This window comes from Cryptomeria japonica, chromosome 5, assembly GCF_030272615.1.
Source record: "Cryptomeria japonica chromosome 5, Sugi_1.0, whole genome shotgun sequence".
Taxonomy (NCBI): Eukaryota; Viridiplantae; Streptophyta; class Pinopsida; order Cupressales; family Cupressaceae; genus Cryptomeria; species Cryptomeria japonica.
This window is the reverse complement of record NC_081409.1, coordinates 612,557,896-612,584,852: the sequence shown is the minus strand read 5'-3', so window position 1 is coordinate 612,584,852 and position 26,957 is coordinate 612,557,896.

Here is a 26,957-nt window from a genome sequence, read left to right as displayed (position 1 = left end):
AGTTGGCACGAGCTCTTGGCCTTTAGAGGCGTGGTTTCAAAGTTTGATGGTGTTTACTCCAAGTTTGACAAACCTTGGTTGTTTACACTTCACATTGTTGTTCTAATGATTATGGATTGATGTGTAACATGTGTGATGATTATTTTGGTCTTATTTAAGATGTATTGTGGTCCACTTAAAGTTCTCTTCCACTATAGAAATGTTTAGTGTTGACCTAGTTTGAATTGTGTTCAATTGAGATGTTAAGCCGACCTTGAGAGATTTTGCATATGTAAGAATGGTAAAAATAAAGCATAATTTGTTGAGGATGACATGTGAGTGTTTAAAATGGGAAAGAAAGTGTGAGTTGTGGCATATGTGTATTGGTGTATGTGATGAAGGTGTGTGAAAGAGGATCTATTTTCCTGATTGTTTGAGTTGGAAATAAGTGTTGTTTGAGTTGGTGAATTTTTTTGATCAATGTGGACTTTCATGTGTTAGCTACTAGAAGTAGTGAGCCAGAGGTTTCTACAAATCACATGGTTGCAAAAATGTATCAGTGGTAGATTCTTTATCTTTTATCCGTCTTCATCTGGGCAGTGAGCCTTTCTTTTTTTCTTTCAAGTAGTGAGCCCTTTGGTAGTGAGTGTTTCTTTGTAAAAATCACCTTGATCGGTGTCACCCTAACAAGTGTTTATATGTTGAGAATAATATTCTCTATGGATTTTCCCATAACAGGTTTTTCTAAATCAAATCTAGTGTTTCATTGTGTATGATGTGTTCTTCTTTTCATGTTATTTTGTGTTGATCATATATTTTTGTGTATTAAGTGATAAAGTTAAGTTACTATGGATTTGATTTAAGAAAAAGATTTTGTGGTTGTGTAGACAACTAATTCACTCCCCACCCCTTCTTAGTTGTCTTGTGCATGAGAACATTCAACATAAATCAAACCTACAAATTAGGGAATTCCTCAATTGAAAAATCATCCAAGTATTAGTGTAATAATTTGATAGATTCATCCACAAATTATTAAATAGGCCTATGATTTTTAAATAATCAAGTCGTAAATATTGTTCCAAATTAGTATATGGACTTGATATTTATTTTGTCTCCCACCCCTAAATAAATAATCATGTACATGGAATAAAAGTGGACAAGCTACATAAAATCAACCTTCAACAATGAATTTGAATATATAGGATAGTTTATTAATGATGAGTAAGTCAATTACAAAAGTTTATTCAAGTGCATAGAAATATAAATAAAAAAATAGATTTCAAGTGATTTTTAGCTTATAAGCTATAATGCATGGGATTTTCATCCCAAAATTATCTCACGCTAGAAATCCACCAACAAGTAAACTGGGCAGTAAGTCAATAGTCAATGTAGGAGCTTTTAGTCTAAATGTTCTCATGCCATCAAACAAGATCAAACAACTTTCAAGAATGTTTTTCCTACATTGTTTGTGTTTACTATTTTATTTGATGCAATAGATTGATCTTGCGAACATGTATGCACTACTAATTGTGCTCAATAAATGATAAAGTAAATCCAGATCATTGTTTGGTAAATATTTGATTTCATTTTATCTCTTCTGAGATATTTTATTGCATTGTCTGCCTTCTAATTTAATTGCATTTCTTGTCTATGCCACCTATAGAGTTTGTATTGCATCACTTGTCTACGTCGCCTGCAAAGTTTGTAGGGAAAAACAACTTCCAGGTAGTTGAAACATTCCTCGTCCCATGCTAGTTTAGAATTGTGGATTCGATGGTTTGAACATTATATCAAAGGTCTTTCTTGTTGAAGGTGTTTTCTATTTTTAATCTTCCAAATACTTATAGATTTAGTAATATTAGTGTGTTTCACTAATTTTGGAGAATACACTTTTCTTTTTTTCTGTTGGCCATCTATGGCATTGTCCCTTCTATAGGGGTATTTCTATACACCAAAATTTGGTAGGAAATTAATCTGCCAAATGTTGTAGTGGAAATGCAAATGTGAATCTAAGACGTTCACAATGGAAAATTCAGTGGAGGAGATTTAGGGTATATTTTGAGTAGAACATTAGCAACGATAAACTTAGAGAAAGTCAAAATGAATTATAGGGTTTCAACAACTCAGTCAATTGTCATGGTTGAAAGTAAATATTTTAAAAGGGGCAAGGGAAATTATAGTTTAAATGAAGAGCAGGCAAGTGCAGTGGAAACAAATGACAAGTGTGCGGAGGTTGTGGGGGGGCTCAATTTTGTTAAAACCATAGCGTTGACTCATCACATTTCTTATATGGTTACATGTTGCAATGTGTCGCCATTCAACATATTGGTACACACTCTAATTATGTTGTTTGCTAAACTTTCTTGGCAAACGATGTTAATTAGGTAAATTGTGTTTATTTTCTTCTCGTACTGAGTGTGTTTTCTAGACTATTTGTGTGAACTTTCTTGGCAATCTGTTAGTTTTACTGCAAACTTTGTTAATTTTCCAAAAAAAAATTCAAATATGTGTTAATTTTATATTTAATTATTCTTTATGTTGATTTTTGCAATTGATTTTCTTTGTGAATTGTGTTAATTTTCTATTTTATATTTTCTTCGCAACTTGTATTAATTTTCTATTTGATTTCTCTTTGTAAATTTTGTTAATTTGACAATTTATTTTTAAAATTTATTGATTTGTCATTTGATTTTTCTCCATATTAACAAATTATTCTAATTTTCCTCACAAGCTATTAGTTTTCCCTCAAGCCATGTTAATTTTTTTCTATTCAAATGATATTTCATAGATGATGCTTCCTTTTAAAAATTCATATCTATGGGTGTTAATATTTCATTTAATCTTTTCTTTGCAGCTCATTAATTTTCCATTTAATTTTTCTTTGATGGAAGAGTAGTATTGACAAATTGGAGCCCCTCTGAGTAGAACAATAATGTATTTTTTAAATGCTAAGCGTGATTGCAATTTCTTGATTTTGTATGATGTATGCTAAATGGTGCACTATTGTCATGGATGTCTCATCATTTACACTTGTGTAGTAGCATTGGACTCTCTTCAAATCTACATCTTGTGAATCAATTCTCTTAGATATTTCTTAGTTATATAAAAAATAGCACCAACAAAAATTATCACAATTAATTTGTTGAAGTCGATCCTAGCTATTCTACAATAAAGGATAAACATTGCAATTAATGTGATGATGTATTGATCCAACTATTCTTGGAGAAAAGTGACACTAGTCTTGTAAATTGTAATTTGCATCTATTTTTCAATTGTGTTTTGTTCTTATGTTCTTCATTGTAAAGTTTTAAATTTTTTCCTATATATACATTATGAAAGACATTTTTATTGTACATTCTTTTTTCAATTAATATATTTTTTAATTAAATATTATTTTTATATAAATATGACTTGATTGTTTGTTGAGGTTACTTTCAAATTTACACCATTTTTTTTCTTTGCAATAATATCTTCTACATCCAGTCTACCAGCTTTCCCTTTTCTGTGCAATTTCTATGGAATCCTACTGCTAGGTGTCAGGTAAAATTTACCAATTTTTTCTATATTTTGGATCATAAATAAACAAGCAATATGGTTCATTTTTAGCTCTGTTTTATTTCACTCTAAGACAATTTTGTTGTCCTCTGTAATCTAAATTTATTTTGTACAAAATGTGTACATGGCTGGAAAGATGTTATTTTTACTATTCATCGCATTTGTACATAATCTAGTCTACAAATAGACATGCCAAAAATCTTTGTTTGATTAACAATGGATTTCCTCGGCCCTAAACCTCAGTATCCTTCACAAACACAAAACCTGTAACTAAACAGTGGCTATTACATTAGTCGTCCAGAATCCATCTCAACCGCACCGAATAAACTACTTATTAGAATTGAGTCAAAAATTTATTCTTGACTTTGAGAGTGCCTAAATGAAATACTCTTAGATTTTAAAGCATTACATCTTTGCTTTTGTGTTTTTTGTGCCTACTTCTTGTTTTACTTTTTTTACTCGATTTTTCTACAGATGCATAAATAATATGTTACTGTATACTTTTCAAATGTATCAATCTCTAAATTACTTTTGGCAACTTCACACCTTAAAAACTAAAAAATATTTTTATAGATTAAATTATAAAAATACAAAACTCAATTCCCCTTTCCAAGAGAGCTAATTTTGTTCCTTTTTTCTTCAATTTTCAAATGTGTCTTAAACTTATCCTTAATGGTTAGTTGAAAGAACATAAATATCAAAATGGGTGGGAGATAGCTAATAAACCAAATAGGTTTTATAGTTATAATCAACAATTTCATCAAATACTATCTGATGGTAAAAAATTAATAATTTTGGTTTAACTTATTGTTCACTAATCTTTAATGCAGATAAATGGGCATCACATTGTAGTAAATTATTTTCCAATATTTTGTGAGTTTTGAGATTAGAGGATTGCAATACCACTATTTTGATCTCCTTTGATAGGAATTCTATTTAAATGTTAGGGATGTGGTGTATTGTAATATGCAATTGAATAAAAATACATTCAATTTCTTTTTGTTGACAATATTACATTTGGCCTAAAATTTCACAAAATTTCATCTTGATGTACATATTATGTTCATGTAATACAAATAGGCATGCCAAATTGAAGGAACTCTTATGACTTGAGTTTAAGCTAGTTGGCGCATCATGGCATGAAAAGTCAGAAATAACATGTGTGATGCTTTTTGAATCCAACAAATTCTTTTACATGATTACTGCATACATAGTGTCAACCTTCATTTTGAATATTACCTTTGGTTTAAGTTGCTTGATCCATACACTTACACCTATAAGTCTAAAGTTTAAATAAGACCATCCCTATGTCTATCGAATAAAGATTCAAGATGAATATATTAGTTTATAATAGTGTGGTGACGTGACTCAATTTATATGTTTTTAATATTAAAAGCAGTGAAAATTAGGGCGTTGCCCCTTAACATAGCCCAAGGGTTATCAGTAGTACATTTGCAACAAAAAGATAAAAATCAAATAAATGGTCTTAACAACAAACTAGTAAATAAGTATCAGTAGTGGGTACACCCCGTATGTCCAGAGTAGCCATAAAATCATTAAATTTTTAAAACTATAAAGAACCTAGAACTAGGGACCTAACTTGTGAAGTCACACCTTCCCAAGGACATTATCCCAGTCTTCTATGAGGAAGTTGAAGAATTCCCTACATGCTTTCTTATCAACATCCTCTTCCTTCAAGGTCTTGTCCTACAACAAATAGAGGGTAGTTGTCAAGTTGTTGTTGGTGTAATTATTTATTCTTATAGGATATAATTACACTTTACTTAAGTTAACTTAGCATAATGCATCTCATCGTAGTTTGGATATGAGACACTTAGGGAAGTGTGTACATAGGGATGTAGCTTGTAGGAGAAATTCCACCTTTTGTGGTCTTATCTTGTTGTTACACTCCACATTCGGTGTGTCATCCACCTCTTGTGGAATATTATATTATTTCTCCTACCCACCCCTACTTTTTCTTACCTACTCTTGTTTCTCATTGAGCCACATGTCATGATTATGTGCTCACATATCCATTTGGCCTTGCCTATATATGCAGACCTATATCCATTATATTGGTTAATCCAGTTGATCATTTGTATATTGATGAAAATACAATTTGTTCTTGTCATACTATTGTCTCTCTTTTGTGCTTTTCATTGTGCCCTTGATCTTGGCAAAATCTCACATGGTATTAGAGTCATTGGGGCTTCATTGATTGGTTTTGGGAGACATCTTGGAAGGCTTCTATTTTCAGATCTGAGGTACTGCGCATTTTGAAGACATCCTAGAGCATTTTTTTACCTCACCATTGCGTCCGGGAGGCTGTTTCCATAAAAATCGAGTATAAACTCAACCTATTTTGGCGAAAGTCGAATTTTGGGTGTTGGAGGAATTTTTTGCCCAATTTGGGCAGTACGGTATGAATTTTCAGAAAATAATTTTTGATTATGCAAAAAATAAATTATTTATTTGAAAAAAAAAAATTAAATTGTTGCAGATTTTTTTTTTTTTTAGATAGGAGATTATTTTTAAAAAAGAAAAAAAGAGGAAAAGTCTTTTTGCAGGGGTCGTACCACCTACAGGCACACCGCCCATCGTACCTCATCCTCAGCTTCCCCTTCAACTTCGCAAATCTCCCCGACACCGCCATAGTCTTCGGACACCGGCCCGCCCGACCTCCTCCCGGCCACCGGCGACAGCGGCCCCCGCCACTGTCGACAACAGCCTCGACACCCCGCCAGCTCTAGCAACCCGCAGCCCACCACTCAATCACCAACTCCAGCAACTGCCACATCAGGCACCTCACCCCCTAGCGAACCCACGTCTACCATGTGGCAGGAGGCCACTGGCCCATGGAAAAACAATGCCATGTCATTCGCCTAGTCAGTATTTCCGTACGATTAGCCAGGGGGTGCGACGACCATTTTGATGGTCATACGACCATCAAATTTAACAAAGTGATTTGCTAACGTCAGCCTTCGTCAGCACATTTTTGAAAATTTTAGACCCCTCTTCGTTCAGCAGTTTGGTTTTTTGGGTCAACTTTGGAGGCTCATAACTTGCTCAATTTTGCTCCTTTTTGGGCGCAATTTTTTTTGATTTGGGCTAATTTTCCATTCTTTCCACAGTGGTGTGGTTATTTTCTAATCTTGGGGCACAGGTTTTTTAGAATTTTCATATTCTCTCAGAAGTACCTGTCCAATCCTCAATTTTGCAACTTTAAAGGCTTCATTTGGGCTCATACAACCTCCTTTTCAGGTGTTGTTTGTTTTGAAAGTGCATATTTTTTCATCTACTTTCATAATCTATGATCAATTTTCAGAGATTTTGAGTGGATATTGTACTTTCAGATATTGGTCCCTTTTGGCCTACTTGGTACTTGTAATTCGCTTGGATCTTAGTTTAGATCTCTTGCATTATCAATTTGAGTCTCCTTTGGCCTCTTTGAGGAAGTTGTAAAGTTGAAATCATAAGTCCACTTTGTCATTTTTTGCAAGTGGCCCATTGTACACACACTAAGTATAAAGTGTCAAATCATCATTTTTTTGGGGGGGGGGGTTCTTTGATTGAGTGAATTTGGGGGGGTTTCTTGTGTGATTGTGCCTCTCTTTCCTTGTGTTGTTTCATTTTTTTTTCTATGAGTCCTCATAAATTTCCACCTTTAACTCCTCATAATTATACATCTTGGAAAATTAAAGCATGGAGCAAACTAATGAAAAAAGGACTCACACATTACATAGATGGAACAATAGCAGCAACACCTGATACTAAGGGTGATCCTAATGCTTAGTTAGAATGGCTCACTAAAAATTGCATGGCTCTTGGAACTTTGCGTAAGTATGTATCACATGACCTCATTTTTCACATTGAGAAGTGTTCTACAATCAAAGAGGCTCAGGACATCTTTCAGAAATTGTATGGTCAAGTTGATGAAATCAGAGGTTACAAGATTGACAATAAGCTCACCAACTTGGATCCCAAGAGTTTTGATACAATCCAAGATTATGTCACCAAAGAAAATGAGCTAAGAGCAAAGCTTAAGGATTGTGGAATTGACAAAAAGGATGCTCAGTTGATATTCAACTTGTTGGACAAGCTATCACCTGAATATGCAACATTTGTTTCTAGCTTCCAAACCCATCATTTGACAGTGGGGAGTTCCTACACTATGCCTTCATTTGATGCTTTCACAAAAATGTTGATGTTGGAACAATCTAAGTTGTTGAACATGGGGATTCTCGAGTCTTCAAAGTCCAAGGCTTTGGTGGCTAATCAAGGGAGTCAAGGCAAAGATTCCAAGAAGAAGAAGAAGCAATCTAAGTCAAAGCCACAATAGGAAAAAGGACAATCATCCTCTCCATCATAAGGAGATTTTTCATCGTCTTCCAAGAAGGGGAATCCACCTAAGAAGGATAAACCAACTTGTGCTTATTGCAAGAAGTATGGTCATGATGAGCATCGATGCCACACCAAGCAAGTTGATGAGTTGACAAATCTTCTTAAGAAGAACAACATTAATTTGACATTCGCCTACAACAAGAAGGATTCATCTCCTTCCACTTTCTCACAGTCTAAGGGAAAAGGGCAAGCATTTGTGGCTAAAACAAGTTCTTCACAGCAATGGATACTTGACTCAAGTGCCTCTTATCACATGGGTTCTACAAAGGATCAATTTTCTTCATTGGAGCCATCAAAGGTACCTCACATTTACATAGGTGATGATACACAAGTTGAGGTTCAAGGGAAAGGTTAAGTTGACATGGATGATGGAACATTTGAGAATGTTCTTTATGTTCCTAACTTGTCTACCAATCTCCTCTCTATCTACCAAATCACTCACTATGGGAATGGGAAAAAGGTTGAGTTTACACCTGATTCAGTTGGTAGAGGAACTTGATAATGATGCCTTGGTAGCAGTGGGATAAGTCAATAACAACTCAAGGATTTATTCATTCTCCCACTTTGTGCCAAGTTATCCTTCTAGGGCCTTGCTTACTCATTCAAATTCAGAAAGTAAGCTATGGCATGAGCGGTTTGGTCACCTCAATTACTGCTATCTTCAGTAGCTTAGCACTAAAGACATGGTCACAGGTCTAACTCGAATCAGTTTTTCAGAGGGTGTATGTTCAGGATGTTCCATGGGCAAGCATCCCAAGGAGAAGTTTGATAAGAGGAAAGCTTGGAGAGCTTTGGAAGTTCTTCGACTTGTTCACAGTGCTGTAGCAGGTCCATTTCCATCACCTTCATTTAGTAGGGCCCGCTATGTCCTCACCGCCATTGATGACTACTCTCGCTTCACTTGGGTCTATTTTCTTGTTCATAAGAGTGAAGTGTTTGACAAATTTCTCGACTTCAAGGCTCATGTGGAGAAGCAATCAAGGAAAGTGGTCAAAATTCTTCACACAGATAATGAAAGGGAATATATGAACAAAAGACTTGAGGATTTTTGTACATTTGAGGGGATTGATCTTTAGCATTTAGTTGCCTACACTCCACAACAGAATGGAGTTGCAAAATGCAAGTTTAGAACTCTCAAAGAAATGGCTAGTTGTATGATACATGCACATTCTCTTGATCCCGCCTTTTGGGCAAAGGTTATTAGTTGTGCCACACACATCCAAAATCGAGTTCCTCACAAAGCTTTGATAGAAATTACTCCTTTTGAGGCTTGGGCTGGAAGGAAACTGATTGTGAGACATTTCAGAGTCTTTGGGTGTCCACCATGGGCTTGCATTCCTCCGCAAAAATGCAAGGCATTGGAACCTCAGAGTTGGCCTTGTATTTTTGTTGGATATCCCGAGGGTGTTAAGGCATATTGATTGATGGATCCTGAGACACATGCGGTGTTTATTGAGAGGAGTGTTCATTTTGAGGAAAGCTCTCCTAGCTTAGCCTCTCTTCCTCCTCTACCTTCCTCCATTGTGGATAGTGATTCAGATGGTGAGACTCTTTCAACTCCAAATCATAGGGTTACACCTCCGCATGGTCCACTTGCAGTTGAGGAGCCTCGTTCTCCACCTCCACCTAGACCTCGTTGGGCTCAATAAACACTTGAGTCGGTGGGCTCTCTTGTTGGGGATCCTTCAGATACACAGAGAACTCAATCACAACATCAAGACCTTCCACATGCATACATTGCTACCGCCTCTGATCCACAAACATTTTAGGAAGCATCACGGGTTCCCGAGTGGGACCATGCTATGGAGGAAGAGTATAGTTCCTAGATGAGGAACAACACATGGGAGTTAGTCCCTCTCCCTAAGGGGAGAAAGATGGTTCAATGTAAGTGGATCTATTGAACCAAGTTTGCAGCGGATGGTAGTGTGGATAAGTATAAGGCTCGACTTGTTGCGAAAGGTTTCTCTCAGGTTCCAGGTGTTGACTATACTGAGACCTTTGCGCCTGTAGCCAAGATGAACTCCATTCGCTTGACACTTGATATTCTTGCAGCTCATGGTTGGGTTGTACATTAGATGGATGTGAAGAGTTCTTTTCTTCATGGGGATCTTGATGAGGAGATATATATGGAGCAACCACAGGGTTTCATCCAGGATTCTTCATTGGTTTGCAGACTGAGGAAATCTCTTTGTGGCCTTAAGAAGGACCCTAGGGCTTGGTACGCCAAGATGGATTCCTTTCTTCTCTCAGTAGGGTTCACTAGGTGTCATTCTGATCCAAATGTCTACATTTTGCGACAAGATGACTCACACTTGATACTTGTGCTCTATGTTGATGATTTGATCATTACAAGGAGCACCACATCCATCATTAGCAGTGTCAAATATACTTTGCATGACAGATTTTCTATGACTGACTTGGGTCTTTTGCACTACTTTCTCAGGATAGAGATTTCACAGTCATCTTCTGGGATTACTCTTTCGCAGCCCAAGTATGTTCTTGATCTACTTGCACACTTTTGTATGGTTAATTGTAAGTCTGCATCGACTCCCTTTCTCTTAGGAGTCAGGCTTGAGGCTAGGTGCTCTTCTCCACCAGTTGATGCCACATTGTATAGTCAGCTTGTGGGTAGTCTCACCTACTTGACTCACACACGCCCTGACATTTCATTTGTGGTTGGCATGGTTTCCCACTTCATGTAGGAACCACATGAGCTTCATTGGAAAGCCGCCAAACGCATCCTACACTACATCCAGGGTACACATCATTATGGGATTCACTATGCAGCAGGCATAGGACTTCGCTTGGTTGGGTACACAGACTCTGATTGTGCTAGTGATCTTGATGATCGTAAGTCTACTTCTGGTTACAACTTCCACCTTAGTTCGGGCCCCATTTGTTGGCAGAGCAAGAAGCAACATGCTATTGCTCTCTCTTCGACTAAGGCTTAGAATCGAGGGGTTGTTAACATAGCGACTGAGACTATTCGGCTTCAACATATTCTCACAGAGTTTGGGTTCTCCACTCCATGACCAACAATTCTACATTATGACAATCAGAGTGCTATTGCAATCTCAAAGAACTTGATTCAACATCAGCAGAACAAACACATTGAGATTCATATGCACTACATTCGAGAGCTGATTCAGGAGCAGGTCATTGATTTGTAGTATTGTCCTACAGGGGAGCAGGTTGCAGACATATTCACCAAACCCTTCACTGAGAGTAAGTTCCAGCAGTTGTGAGCTTTCTTAGGGGTGCAGGATGTCTCATTAGGGGGGGTCAGCTGACTTCTCCTTCCTCTCTTATGGGGGGGGACTTTTTCCTCTTTGAGGTTTTGTCCTTCTTCTTTGAGACTCTTTTGTACATTCATCTCTCTTATGGGGGGGATTTTTTTCCCACTGGGTTTTCTCCCTTTCTCCGTTTGTGAGAGATTGCATTGCATAGGTTTGCTTGCATTTGCATATTGTACATGGGTATCTATTATGGCCTAGTAGTCGGGACCCATCTTGCATTGTTGACTTGAGTCTTTATTCCCCTAAGTTGCACTTAAGTGGGGGTGTTGGTGTAATTATTTATTCTTATAGGATATAATTATACTTTACTTAAGTTAACTTAGGATAATGCATCTCATCGTAGTTTGGATATGAGACACTTAGGGAAGTGTGCACATAGGGATGTAGCTTGTAGGATAAATTCCACCTTTTGTGGTCTTGTCTTGTTGTTACACTCCACGTTTGGTGGGTCATCCATCTCTTGTGGAATATTATATTATTTTTCCTACCTACCCCTACTTTTTCTTACCTACCCTTGTTTCTCATTGAGCCACATGTCATGATTGTGTGCTCGCATATCCATTTGGCCTTGCCTATATATGCAAGCCTATATTCATTATATTGGTTAATCTAGTTGATCATTTGTATATTGATGAGAATACAGTTTGTTCTTGTCATACTAATGTCTCTCTTTTATGCTTTTCATTGTGCCCTTGATCTTGGCAAACTCTCACAGTTGTGCATCACCCTAATGTAAAACTTGTTGATGTTTGCTAGTTGCATATCCCATGTGTCCCACCAGTTCTTCATCTCTTTAATATTCACCCTCAACTCATGAACCTCATGTTTTAGGGCCTGCAGTTCACCATCCCTTAGTTGGTTGCTCAACTCAACATTCTCATCTACCCTCACAGTTTTTTGCACTTCTTCGATAGTTTGGTAGCACCTCCTTTCCCCTTTCTTTCCCCCCTTTTTCTTGCCAACTTTCCTTCCCCTGTCTTTCTTCTCCACCACACCACTCAAACCATCCCCTTCCTTTTTCTTATTCCCATCATTCCCAATATTCGACCTTAGCATAATAATAGGGTCCACTTTTTGAAGCATCTCATCTGAGGCCACTTTATCCAACTGCTCAATAGGGTCCACTTTCTCTCCCATCACATCATGAGAATTCAACAAACAAAAAATACCAGCCTCATCACCAACAATAGCCTCCCTAGTATCCAAGTCCTCATCATCGGGCTTATTTAAATTCCCAACATCACCCCCCTCGGTATCATATTCAAATTCAATAGCAGTCTATTTCTCACCCTTTTTGTCACTTGCATCTCAAGAGGCAATCCTCTATAACCGTTTCCTTCCTTAAGTCTTGATATTAGGGTCCTCTTCCTCAATATCTTAAGAACTAGAATTTTTAATGATAATTCTCTTTCATTATGTAGGGGATTTTCTTTTTCCCTTAGGGCAAATGGTTTTTCAGTCCTTACTATTGGTAGGAGAGGAAAAGCTGGGAGGGCTCAATTCCATGATGGTCACAAAGGAAGAAAGGAGTGGAGAACACGAAAAAATTCACCAAAGAGATAGAAAAATCTAGGGGGGGGCAATTCCACCCGCATACATAGCCAGGGGGTGAGAAGCATGAAGAGGGGTTTGAATCATCATGATATTACGTGGGGGGCATAAGGCTGAATGGTAAGCATAAAGTCTATAAATTAGACCACGGTGGAGAGGGATGGGCCTTTTATCTTCAATCTTAGGGTCTAAAGCTTCTTTGATGGAGCTTTCAAGGGAATGCGACAGATAATGGGAGAGACAAATAGTGACATGATACCTAAAATGGTTTAAAAGAGGAATATGGTAATAGTAATAAACCTTATAGTGGCCCACTATGATAAAGTACTTCATGACCATAAGGCATACCTGGTCCCATGGGTGAAGTAACTCCTTGGCGAAACCACCTTCCAATTTAACAGGGGCTTCCTTCCCCTTGGAAAATTTATTGAGACTGTCATTGTTGGTGACATGGCTAGTTCGCTTCCATCTCCTGCCTTCAAGGGAAAGGCCTATGGATTGGGCAATGAACTCCTCAGAGATTTTGAAAGAAATTCCCCCAAGAACAACCCTTCGATTGGACCAAGAAGTGGAAAATTGGATTGAAAGTTTCTCATCATGCCCCCTCAAGTTCGCCAAATATTTTGTCACTCCCCCTTTGACACAATAATGCCAAATGATAGGGTAATTTTTTAAGTCATCGACCTTGTCTGGCTCATAACATACCCTATCACCTCTCATAACAGACTCACAGAGATTCCCAGAAAAGGCATTGCCACAAACCAAAGACATTAATATTTTAGCGACAAAGGTAGCCAAAAAAGAACACCGCCTTGCTAAAATGGACTTAACACTTACATAATTATTTTGATTCCCCAAATTGTGTGACCTAGGAAATGCATAATTACTTAGATTAAACTTTGAACTACGTGGTGCATGCCAAAGGTAAATCTTACCTTGCAAAAGGACATTAAAATTTAAAATCACTGCCTTGTTGTAGAGGCTTAAAAAATCATCATTGCCCATATATCCACGTGTTTAGGAAAGCCCATCCTTTATCATGCGAGCACGAACCTCTAGAGGCATCATGTGAGCCCCAACATAGTCGAGGTGCATCGTCAACAAACCCAAACAAAAAAAAACAAATCATGATGGTGAGTTGCCCACCAAGGTCATCAATCCATTTGGTAGCCTACATCATATTAATTTTTGTCCCTATCAGTGCCAAGTTGGACCAATTGAAATTCAAAAAATCTCACCTTATCGGGCTCACATGACCAGACTAGAGAAAGTGGGTTTTGATGATGAGATGACTATCCATGGGAGATTTGGTTGCAACACTCTCCATCCAGGAGTAGTCAGACATTGTTAGGGAGGGAATTCATCCTCCTCCAACATCTCGATCCTTTAGTTAGAAGTCCAAGCACCGCTAAGGCGTTTGCCACCTTGTTTCCCTCTCTATAAACATCTCAAACAGACCAGTCCAAAGCATATACAATCAATCTCAAGGTCAGTCAATTGGTCGCGAAGACGTTGAGTGGCAGGATGCTTCCCTTGCATCTGCAATATACCTAGGTCCTCCTACAAACACAATCAAATGAAAATGGCAACATCCTTGCTATGCAAAATCTGCTACTACCTAGACTTCATTAGATACTTTCCATCAAGAATCTCAAGTCTCATCGGTTAATTCGACTCACAAACACCTAGACTAACAACAGGAATTTACATCAATTGCCTAGTCTCAACAGGTACACTGAGTCTCCAATACACAACAAGCATGCATACAACGAAAACATTGACATCAACTGTCAACATTACACTCAAACTGGGGCAATCGACACTGACTATCCTATACTCAAAGAAAAAAGAATTATAACACTTGACACAGGTGCTAAACAAAACAAAAGAGCTCAACAAATTCCACAAAAGTGCCAAACAAATACAAAAGCACTACTTTCACTATACATTCGTGCTACAATACAACATTAGCGCTACTATATGCAACAAAAAATGCTAAAACTGGACCATTCAACATTAAAAAATGATAGTACCAAAACTTTGAAAAACACTAGCGCTAAAACTACCCTACAATACCGCTATATTCATGATAGGGCTACAACTACCTCATGATAGCGCCATTGTGGCACAATAGTGCTATTTTGGGCAACAAAGTCGTCCAAAATTTTCCCTTAGCTAATAAATGCAATAAATGAGTTCAAAACACAAAGGTTATAATTGGACTTACAGGGGGTCCATAGTCGGTTGGTCGTTGGTACCTCCAGATGCGCTCGAAACGATGATCTACAATTAGGAACACCATTTTCTCTATCACAATATGTTGCAATGGGTCACTATAGGGGTTCTAGATCGCTATGTGAGAGTGTGAAAATGAGGATCATTTGCCCCCTTCTTGCCTAAATATACCCTGCCCAACCCTACCCCTACTTCGTTCCGCTCACCGTCATGGACCCTGCGAACTTTTGAGGCTTGCCATTTCTCTGTTTTCACCCCATTTTCCTTCGTTCTTTCACTATTTAATCCAAATTCTTCTAATCTATCATCCCCTAATTTTTATTTTTTTTTGAGATATCACTCGATTTTTTGAAATTTCCAGCCCGTCTCTCGAGGGGGCATACCAACCCACAAACTAATATCTCTGAGGCATTTTTTCATGCCTATCTGTTGTTCTTTGAAACAATGCAATAAACTGCATTGTCTCAAAGAGGGGCAAATGTAGACACATAAATCTATCTACTGATTAAATGAATATTATATATTTATTTAATCACTAATATTCCTCTATTAATTAAATTTACATTTAATTAATTCACCTTAGCCTATTATTCTATTCCAGTTAAATAAATTTCATTAATTCATTTAATTACTAACTATGGTCCAACTATTTAAATAAATTTATCAATTTATTTAATCAACCCCCTTTCCTCCTATTTAAATAAATTAAACATTTATTTAAAATCCCCGAATCAAATCTCCTTTTAAATAAATCAATATTTATTTAAAAATATCTCATCCACTTGCATTCCCCTACAAATGCAAGTTGCACATTTGAATAATTTTTTTTATTTAATTAAATCATATTTATCCTCACCCACCTCCTTCTAGATTCTTTTAACCCCTTCTAAATTAGCCTAATCATTTGCACAATCCTAATCCAAAGCTAACCCTCAAACCATCATCTCAACCATTTAAGACTCTTATAGAGTCATGAATGCTTCTCTCCTCCAACACTCCAACCCCCATGGGTCTTGACCCTTCAAGTCAAGGCTTGACCATGGGTAAACCTTGCATAAGAGTTTACCCATTGGATAATAACCTTACCCTTGGACAATACCTTTATCCAATAACCCAACCCACATGACGTTACCCTCATTTCTTCTCAGGCATTAAATGCTCCTTCCCCCTCCTCTCAAGCCATCTCATATTGACACTTGTCATCATGGGATTGAGTTGAAAGCCATCACATGGATCATGAATCATGCAATCTTGGCCCTTCACAAGCCTAGTCAATCCTGACGATCCAATCCTCTATTTTCCTATAAATATAGCCTCATTCCTCAAGCAAAAGAGGAAGCATTAGAGCATTATTAATATAATGAAATTTGCAGAGATACTTAGAGATTTCTCATAGTATCACTCTTTGCATTTGCATAGCACGTGTGTTCATTTTCAACCATCTTAAATCTCCATATGGCATCCATGGTTAGTGCTAAAAGTTGAGAGCTACACTCATTTTGGACTTGGAGAGGAGAGAAACAAGGGAGAAACATTAAAAGGCATCATGCAAGCATCTTAGGGAGGCTCTTCTCCTTTCTTTTATTTGGTTAAGCTTCTTTGATGCTTTTTGGAATCTCTTTTGATATGTTTTTGGAATGGTTTTGAGTTCTTTGTTTTGGTTTTATGGTTGAAATTAACATACTAACATTGAAATTTGTTTTTGGCTCGTGTCCACATTTTCTATGGCATCACATACATACATACATACATGAACTGAGGTGAATGCCTTACGACAACCTTATGCAGTTATTTTCTTTATAATAATATAAGTTATAAATATATATATATATATATATATATATATATATATATATATATATATATATATATATATATATATATATATATATATATATATATATATATATATATATATATATATATATATATATATATATATATATATATATATATATATATATAATTATCTTTGAACTATTGTTGCATTTATATTGTTAGTCATGCATTCATAAACAATGATAGGTATTATTTGAACGATTTATTTATCTTTATGTTTGGAAGACTAATATTAATTAACATGTGTGGGTTAAATAGACTTAAGTGGATCAATTTATGTTTTCATTTTGGATAGTAGTATTATTATTTTTTAACTAAATCGGATGAAGGGAAGTAAATGGTTAAGAATTATTTAGTATTCAAATGTGATTTAGATCTCGTCATTGGCACATTGTGCCCTTATGTGTGTTGAGGATTGACTTCTATAATTTAGAACCATGAGAATATTGTTTAAATGTATTTCTCTCCCAGAGGCTAGGGTGTGTTTTTGTATCCTTCATTGTGTATTAATATTCTTCATCTCTTGATGTTATTGGATCCGTGTCTCTCTAGATCTGTAAGTGCTAGATGGTCTTTCCTAGCTTGTATTTATTACTTCCTTATGGTTATCTTGTTCTATCAAGTTAGTTAAGCCTTTCTATGGTCAAGACTCTATCATCTCGAGTTTGTGAGTATTATAGGTCTTGTGTTGTACTTGGTTTCCTAGGTGCAAGTCAAGGGGGAGTGGCTCTCATTGGGGGCGGGACCCAAAGTGGTTGCTACGGTAACTCAATGAGAGTTTTGTAACCAAGTGGAAATCTAACTAAAGAACTTGGGTGGGTAGCTAGTTCGCATAAAAAATATTAAATGTTGTCTCTCTTACTCTCGAATTCTTGTATAGGTTCAAGGTAAGTAGAGAAGGCCTGTAATGGAATCCACCAATCTTGTCCCTTCAAAATGTTGGTGTGGTCCACTAGAATTTTTATGAGTCTTGTGGGTCGGTAGAGGTCACCAGGGTAACCCAGGATGGGGGCCGAGACCTAGTGAAGACTCACTAGGGTAACCCATGACAACCTAGTGATGGCACTCTTCCTTATTGCATACCTAGTGGCCTCTTATGTTATTTATCTTTCTATGATTTGCTTTTGGCCTTTGGAATTGGTTGGTTTTCTTAAGAGTCTCTTGTGATTATAGCCACATGAGTCTCTTGTGATTATAGTCTTGTGAGTCCCTTGAGAGTCATGTTGGTACCCTCATATGCTTGCATCTGTCATGTGGGTTTATTTGATATCTCCTTGCACAGGGGGTGGACCTAATGGTACCACATGGTTGGGTGGAGTGCTATTCACACTCATTGGGTTTTGTTCATTTTGCATCATGTTCGTCATGGATTGTGGGAATATTGAAGACTTTCTTTATGATCCAAATCTATGTACTTATTTCCTTATTGTACTCAAGGAGATTAGATCCTTCAGATACATTGTAATGTAATTGTTGATCATATGAACATTCTTATGAAAATGTATTATGTACCAAGATCCTATATAATTAACGATGTTTTAATTATTATTGTTGATTCCGATGATCATGTATGTTGGGGATTACTGTTATTACTTGAATGGAATATCCCCTGTCCAATTGATGCTTGAAACAAAGAATATTTTTGACAATAGTTTTCGAATTTGGTTTATATGAGTTGCTGATATATTTGTTTCAAACTGAAAGCAAGATGTTAACAGTGTCTATGAACAATATAAGTGTCCTTAAATGTTTGGAAGATAAGTCTAAGATGCTTATACAACTAACTTGAGAGTTCACTACCAAATTAGGCCCTTATAAGACATAATATATAACTTTTCAGTCAACTGACATTTTAACAAACACTTGATGTCCGTCCTCAGATAATGCACTTACAATATAATGCAAACCCAACTTCTTATTCATATGATAAATCAAATTACATTCCCATGATAGCTTAGAGTAAATGACAAGACTGCTAATCAACAAATTTATTGACTGTCATAATCAGTTTTTTCTAAGTACCTAAGATCTTGTAGTCATATATATATACACACTCATAGAATGAAAACAAGTTAATGAGAACCTAATTTATGACATCTTCAAGGAGAAGTTTTGACCCCGCACCATGCCATATCAAACTCTTCCATGACCGCCCCTGCAGCTGCATAGTTCGGACTGAGATCACAGTGAATGACAACTGGTATCACCTCAGACTTTCACCAAAATGATTGATTTGTTACATCAATTATAGTGTCATCCTCAATATGAAATTTGGAGGTCAAACTAAAAAAATATAAGTGCAAAATCAATTGGTAATGGCAGACTTGGTTCGATTTTGTCTTCAGTCCATATGTGGTCGATTATACCCCTATTCACCTTCAATTCATCCAAAGGGAAATCACCTTGATCTTATAATCAAATTGTTGAACTCCAATTTGCCCTTTGTAGCTATAATGAGATGATTTGGGCAAAAACGTGAAAATATGGCAACCTGATATAAATGCTGATAGGATTCTGATTGGAAGCTGATTCACTTGCAAATTGCTCCTAGATGAATCGCTTCACCTTGTTGATCAAATCGCCTAACTCAAATGATGAGTTCAAAGCCCCTAAGTAATGAATAAAATTGAAGGGTATTGCACAACAGTTCAATAGTCTTCAGACCTGCAAATATAAATCTGCGAAATGTGGTCTCCCAAGAACAAATAGGCCTCTCTTCCTTGAATGCTATTGATTAGCTATGAAAGCCAATATCACCATCTCTATAAATCTTTCAAGATAATCACCATGGTAGCAACAAAACCTCAGTAAGCACAAATAAGAAAGACTGAAATGTCTCTCTCTCTCACCTGTAAATTTGTCTTCAAGAGAAGACTTCACAAATTTAAGCACCGATGTAGATCCTATCACGAACCTACTCCAAAAATGAAGAACTAGGGTTTTGTCCATCCCTTCCTCAATCTGCTGAAGGTTTGCATCCTCAAAGATTTCACCAATGCAACGCATCAGTCATTTCATCAAATCAATCTCCAATCTTCCTGATCCTCAATCAACCTCTTCTATTTATCCTTTTCATAACCCATCATAAGATTCCTTCTAGAAGAGGGTGGGTACACTTTATTATTTAAGTGAATTTTAAATTATTTTAATTTTATACTTTAGTCACTTTTTAATTAAATATAAAGTCAATTTTTAATTTTTAATTTATTTAATGACTTTATAAGAAATTAATTTAATTAATTTCTCCTTATACCTCCTTTTAGCCAAAAGGCTAAAATCAGGGACATTACAATCCACCCCTCCTGAAATTGCTTGTCCCCAAGCAATCATTGCTGCTCAACCAAACATCCTGTAGAATAACACCACCTGGATCCCAAATGAAAAACTGTGTAATGTCCCTATCAACATGCCAAATCTCTTGTAACACCAACTGCACCTGTTGAATCATTTCAAACACCTCATCATGTGCCATAGAAGTGCAAGCCTTAGCCCTGACAATACTTGGATCCCAAACCAATCCATCAATCCTACTATATGTGATGAAGATGAAATGACTCCTCGAATCATCATGAATCTCCCATCCTGGAAGACATTGTAAATCAAAGGAATCCATCTCACTTATTCCCCATCAAATAGGTATGTCCCCACATACTTTTGTGCCACTAAATAACTGATGTAGACCATGCCAAATCTAAAAGTGCTTTAAAAAACAAAACATGACAACCACTAACCCATGCAGAATCAAGGAAGATTAAATCACCAATCAAAAAATAGATAGCTGCCATCTCATATGAATCCAAAGAGGGATACAACTCTTGAGGAGTTGATCCACTATAAGTGTCATCACAAAAATCATCATCACCTTCAAAATTAGTCAAACTTTGTTTATCATGAATGTGTTGAAGATGGAGCTTGGTTTGTTGAGCCAACATCTTGGCTTGCTTTGCCCTTTCTAGCCATCCATCAATCAACCTTTGGGACTGCTCCATATCAGCTGCTCCAAAGTGCCTAAAACTTATCCCAAAAAGAGATGTATCTTTAAAATTTCCATGTCCCCTACTTGCATCATGTGCACTAACCATAGTACTCCCTTTTCCACAATTAAAGGTCATTATATTATGAGAAAGTGAAGACATACCACCACATTGTGTACTGCTTTCACCCTTTCCAAGCATCTCTTCAATGCAAGTTTCATCCTTTATACTTGTAGATTCATCTTCACAAATTCTTCCATGTGTAAGGTCTGCATCTTCATGAGAAGTATATAACATAATGTTGTTGTCCTCAAATAAATCTGTGATGATATCATCCCATTGCAAAGTGTCTCCTCCATCAGTCAAAACACTAGTGGTTGTTCCACTAAGTAAAGAATCAATTTCCACATCAACCCAAGTTTGATATAAAAAATCAGAATGCTCATGATTTGTATTCATCCCTTCCAACTCATCTTTAACACCTAATTCTTGGGTATCTTTACTTGACAACACTATAGAACCATTAATCTCTTGTGTAGAATTTATTGTCTCGTGCTGATGCAAAGGAACCTTACTATTGTCATGAGAATCAAAACTGATGTAGCTTACATTCTTCATGCATTCTTTATGTTTGACACTCATATCTTGCGTGCTAACATTCAAAGCTTCTTTCGCGACATTTTTTGCATTATTTATAGTGTCATCAATAGACTCAACCAAGAATTCATCCTCTGCTAACCGTCCATTACCAAGTGCTGGTTCAAGAGTTGCCTTCAAGGGAAGACTAAGTGTATCATGTGCTATACTTTTTGTCCCATGGCTACAATGTAAATCAACATGCGTATAAGTCTCCTTAACCTCATTATCTATGCATTGGTGTTTAGGATCCCAAAAGCCTTTGAAAATGAAGCATAGACCTTGTCTTCTCATTTCATTCTTGCTCATTATGGATGTTCTTGTAACCTGATCATTGATCTTTGATGTAGAACCATCTTCATAAGCTGATTTAATAGTTCTATCATACCTGTTCACCTTGTTCCCATGACTAAATTGTGTTCCTTTAGAAGAAATTTCCTCCTTATACACCTTCCTAATATACTTTACTAACCCAATCTCTTTAGGCTTACAGGTGACAAACAAGTTCAAATAATCATGTAGAGAGTATTGTGCTTTAAAAACATTTGGCATTGTCTGATAGCCCTCAAGGAGTTGAGGAGCTTCGCGTTCATATTTTCCCTCAATTTGATGGCATCCTGTTCAATTTCTTCTCTAGATTTCCCCACCATATTGTAGTAGTCCATGACTGAAACTTATGTGTGTTGGTCACTCAAATGATGCAATTCAAGATCCCAACAGGATGGTAGGAAACCGCTCTGATACCATTGAAATATCCCTTGTCCAATTGATGACTGAAACAAGGAATATTTTTGCCAATAGTTTTCAAATTTGGTTTATATGAGCTGCTGATATGTTTGTTTCAGATTGAATGCAAGATGTTAATAATGTCAATGAACAATATAAGTGTCCTTAAATGTTTGGAAGACAAGTCTAAGATGCTTATACAACTAACTTGAGAGTTCATTACCAAATTAGGCCCTTAGAAGACACAATAAATAACTTTTCAGTCAACTGACATTTTAACAAACACTTGATGTACTTCCTCAGATAATGCACTTACAATATAATGCAAACCCAACTTCTTATTCATATGATAAATTAAATTACATTCCCATGATAGCTTAGAGTACTTGACAAGATTGCTAATCAACAAATTCATTGACTGTCATAATCAGTTTTTTTCTGAGTACCTAAGACCTTGTAGTCATATATGTATATAAAAAAACTCATAGAATGAAAATGAGTTAATGAGAACCTGATTTATGACATCTTCAAGGAGCAATTTTGACCCTGCACCATGCCATATTAGACTCTTCCTCGGCGGCCCTTGTTGCTGCAGAGTTCAAACTGAGATCACAGTGAATGACAGTTGGTATCACCTCAGACTTTCACCAAAATGATCGCTTTGTTGCATCAAGTATAGCACCATCCTCAATATGGAATTTGGAGGTCAAACTAAAAAAGATAAGTGCAAAATCAATGGGTAATGGCAGATCTGGTTTGATTTTGTCTTCAGTCCATATGTGACCGATTATACCCCTATTCACCTTCAATTCATCCAAAGGGAAATCGCCTTGATCTTATAATCAAATCGCTAACCTCCAATTTGCCCTTTGTAGCTACTATGAGATGATTTGGGCAAAAATGTGAAAATATGGCAGCCTGATATAAATGCTAATAGGATTCTGATTGGAAGCTGATTCACTTCCAAATTGCTCCTAGATGAATTGCTTCAACTTGCTGATCAAATCGCCTAACTCAAATGATGAGTTCAAAGCCCCTAAGTAATGAATAAAATCGAAGGGTATTGCACAACAGTTCGATAGTCTTCAGATCTGCAAATATAAATCTGCGAAATGTGGTCTCCCAAGAACAAATAGGCCTCTCTTCCTTGAATGCTATTGATTATCTATGAAAGCCAATATCACAATCTCTAAAAATCCTTCAAGATAATCACCATTGCAACAACAAAACCTCAGTTAGCACAAATAAGAAAGACTGAAATGTCTCTCTCTCTCTCAGCTGTAAATTTGTCTTCAAGAGAAAACTTCACAAATTTAAGCACCGATGTAGATCCCGTTACAAACCTACTCCAAAAATGAAGAACTAGGATTTCGTCCAACCCTTCCTCAATATGTCGAAGGTTTGCGTCCTTAGAGGTTTCACTAATGCAACACATCAATCATTTCATCAAATCAATCTCCAATATTCCTGATCCTCAATCACCCTCTTCTAGTTATCCTTTTCATAACCCATCATAAGATTCCTTCTAGAAGAGGATAGGTACATTTTATTATTTAAGTGACTTTTAAATTATTTTAATTTCATAATTTAGTCACTTTTTAATTAAATTAATTAAATATAAAGTCACTTTTTAATTTTTAATTTATTTCATGACTTTATAAGAAATTAATTTAATTAATTTCTCCTTATACCTCCTTTTAGCCAAAAGGCTAAAATCGAGGACATTACATTGAATAACAACGTTGTGGGGCCTTGAGGACTATTGTTAGTTGTTATATGTTTACCCTTTCTTATCATGTTGTATGTAACTCAATGCATATGTATAATTTATCTTTTAAAAAAGAAAATTATTCACATTTTCTTTGTTTTAATTGGTTAGGTCCTCTGAGCCTCATAGCAGGGGTGTTACAAACACATTATTAGTTTGACATAATGTTCACACAATTAACTACGATATAGTTTTTAATTTGATCTCATATAAAATATAATCATGATATTCATGCATTGAGACTTTGTTAACTTTCATGAAATTTTCTACACATAATATCTATGAGCAATTAAGACCCTATAAAGACTCTAAGTTGTCGACCTATTTTTTTCATTCATATTTTGTTTTTCTCTCATACTTTATCTCTTAACTATCATATCATATTCATATTTAACTAATTTTATAAATAAAAAAATACATTGCTTGATATCGTGGACTATAAAAAGATCCTTTTCTTTTGTAGCAAAGGAGTGATTGAAACCAAATGACACTTCATCATAGAGTGTGTAGCCTATAAGGATATCCGTATTCAGTTTGAAAACAATTTAAAAGTGGCAATATGAACGAGCTATTTGAGGAGGCAAGACTTCACAAAACAACGAACTTCTTGATAAAGATACATAATAGATTAGTTGACATTGATTTTTTTTTTAAATTGTGTTAATTTTATGATTCTTAATCTTTTAGATTGCTTGATCTTATGAACATCATTAAATTTTTTTCATCCATTCATTTCATTTCCTTAGATTCTATTATTATTGAAGAAGTTGAGAAATACAACTTCAGAGATCCCAAGAACACATACAAGCAAAATACCTGTCACAAGAGAAGAATAGAGGCAAAAGACAATAATAGCTCTGAAAAAAAGATTATCATTCTGAGAGAGAATAAATAAAAAGTGCAATACAATACTTATAAAAGGAGAATATGCAACCCTAAAAAAACCCTAAAGGGATAAAGTGTATTTAATAATTAGAATACATACCATATTATTAAATGCCTAAGTTTAGCTCAAGCGTAGATGATAATTGACTAATAATTAAATAAATAATTATTAGCTAATACGTGATAACTCTAACACCCCCCCCTTAAGATGAACTTAGGGAGTAGCTAAAAAACTAAATGCATGAAGCAGAATGCAACTACATGATGAAGACAAATTTGGGTCCCAACAACAAAGCCTGATGAGGTACCCAATTACAACCAAATCTCTATAAATAGGATAAATACAGAAAACCAGGTGGGAAAAAAACTCTACTCCAAAAAGAGATGAAGACTAGTGAAGGACTGAAGAAGCCTCCAAACTAAAGAATGTTCCAGAAAACATGAATAAAGGATGAACATGAAGAACACCACTGAAACATGAAGTTGCAAACACTGTCGAAGAATAACTATCGATCTAAAGAACCTCCACTGAAATAGAAGATGATTAGGTAGACAAGGCTGTAATTTGCATGAGTGCCCTGAAATAACACTACTCGAATTAGATAGCAAACAAAGACAAACAACTAATCTCGAAAATACAGATGGAAAAAACACCAAAGTCTGAAGAGCTGATCAATCGAAGATGGAAGGTTGCCTCCAAAAATAGGAATGAAAGAGTGTCCATACGGTAAATGATCCATCTCACCGAAATGCATAGGTAACAAGCCAGTGCATCCACCTAGTACATAGGAACAAATACTGAATACATAGCTCAAACTAACGAACCAAGGAAGCATTAACACCAATAGTAGAATCTCCCACAATGCTGACAAGGGAGAGGTTATAGGTACATTGAAATTGAATGCCAAGAAAAATTGCATGACGAAGAACCAGGAACATCGAGAGTGCAGCAGAAAGTACAAAAACACATAAAGGTTAGTGTCGTAGAAGGAACACTCACTTGACACACATCACGAGGCTAATGCCATGGAAGGAACATTCACGTGACAAAGGTAGATGACAAACAAAGGCAAACATCTAACCCCCCATGACACTTTATAATGGAGTGCGAGTACAATAAGGCACACATGTGCAAGATCCCAAGCATGCAAGGCATAATGTCACTTTATCTAAGTGTGTTTGCAAAAAAAGAAAATGCTTACAAAATGACAACTTCAATGTTCAAAGAAGACAAAAGACTGGAAATACATGAAGCACAACCAACAAAAAGTCATTTCACCAAAATGAGAAGTTTCCAGGATCTCAAATGTCCAAGTAATTCACTAGAGTGTGAAAACACAAAAAACTGAATAAAATGTACCCGGAGTAAAATCCCCCAAAAGTACATGGATGGCTGTGAAAAGCTCTGAAACACTGTCCCAACATCACTGGAATCGCAAAAAATGGAGAAACTAACGAAAAGTTATGAACTCAGGACTAAAAACAACACCTCTGACTTCAAATGGCTATAGCTAGCAGAAAAAATAGGTGATGAAACCCACAAATCTAGAAAATAGATGAAACTAGCTTTCCAACGATATCTCGTTTGCCGAAAATCAATATCCTATGCCCAAAATCAATATCGTATGCCCAAAATCAATATCGTATGCTCAAGTTATGGTCAAAAGAAAAAAAAACCCTCTTTTAGGGCACAAAGAGGGTCTAAAAGGGTCATTGTGCAGTCTGTACTGCTAATGTCAGCATGATGTCATGCTGATATCAGTAGCCGAAAATCAAAATCCCTTAAATTTTTTTTGACGCAGGTTAAGTATGACCGTATAGATATTTGTGTCTCGAAAAAACGTGCCATTTTTTTTTTCGATTTTTAAAAAAAATCCGTGCCCAAAAAAGGGCACAAAACAAAAAAAATAAAAAATTCTTAGAGCCAAAGTTGTCCAAATTAGACAAATTTTAATTGCAAATGGGGGTTTTTGAGTGTTTTGAGCTCAACGGTGAAGTCCATTTGAGCCCAAAATGCTCAGAAATAAAAAACTCTGCAGATGCAAATAAAAAACTTTGAAAAACTTGAAACCCTAGCCTCCAAAAAATCTTCTAAAAAATCAGGAACAAGTA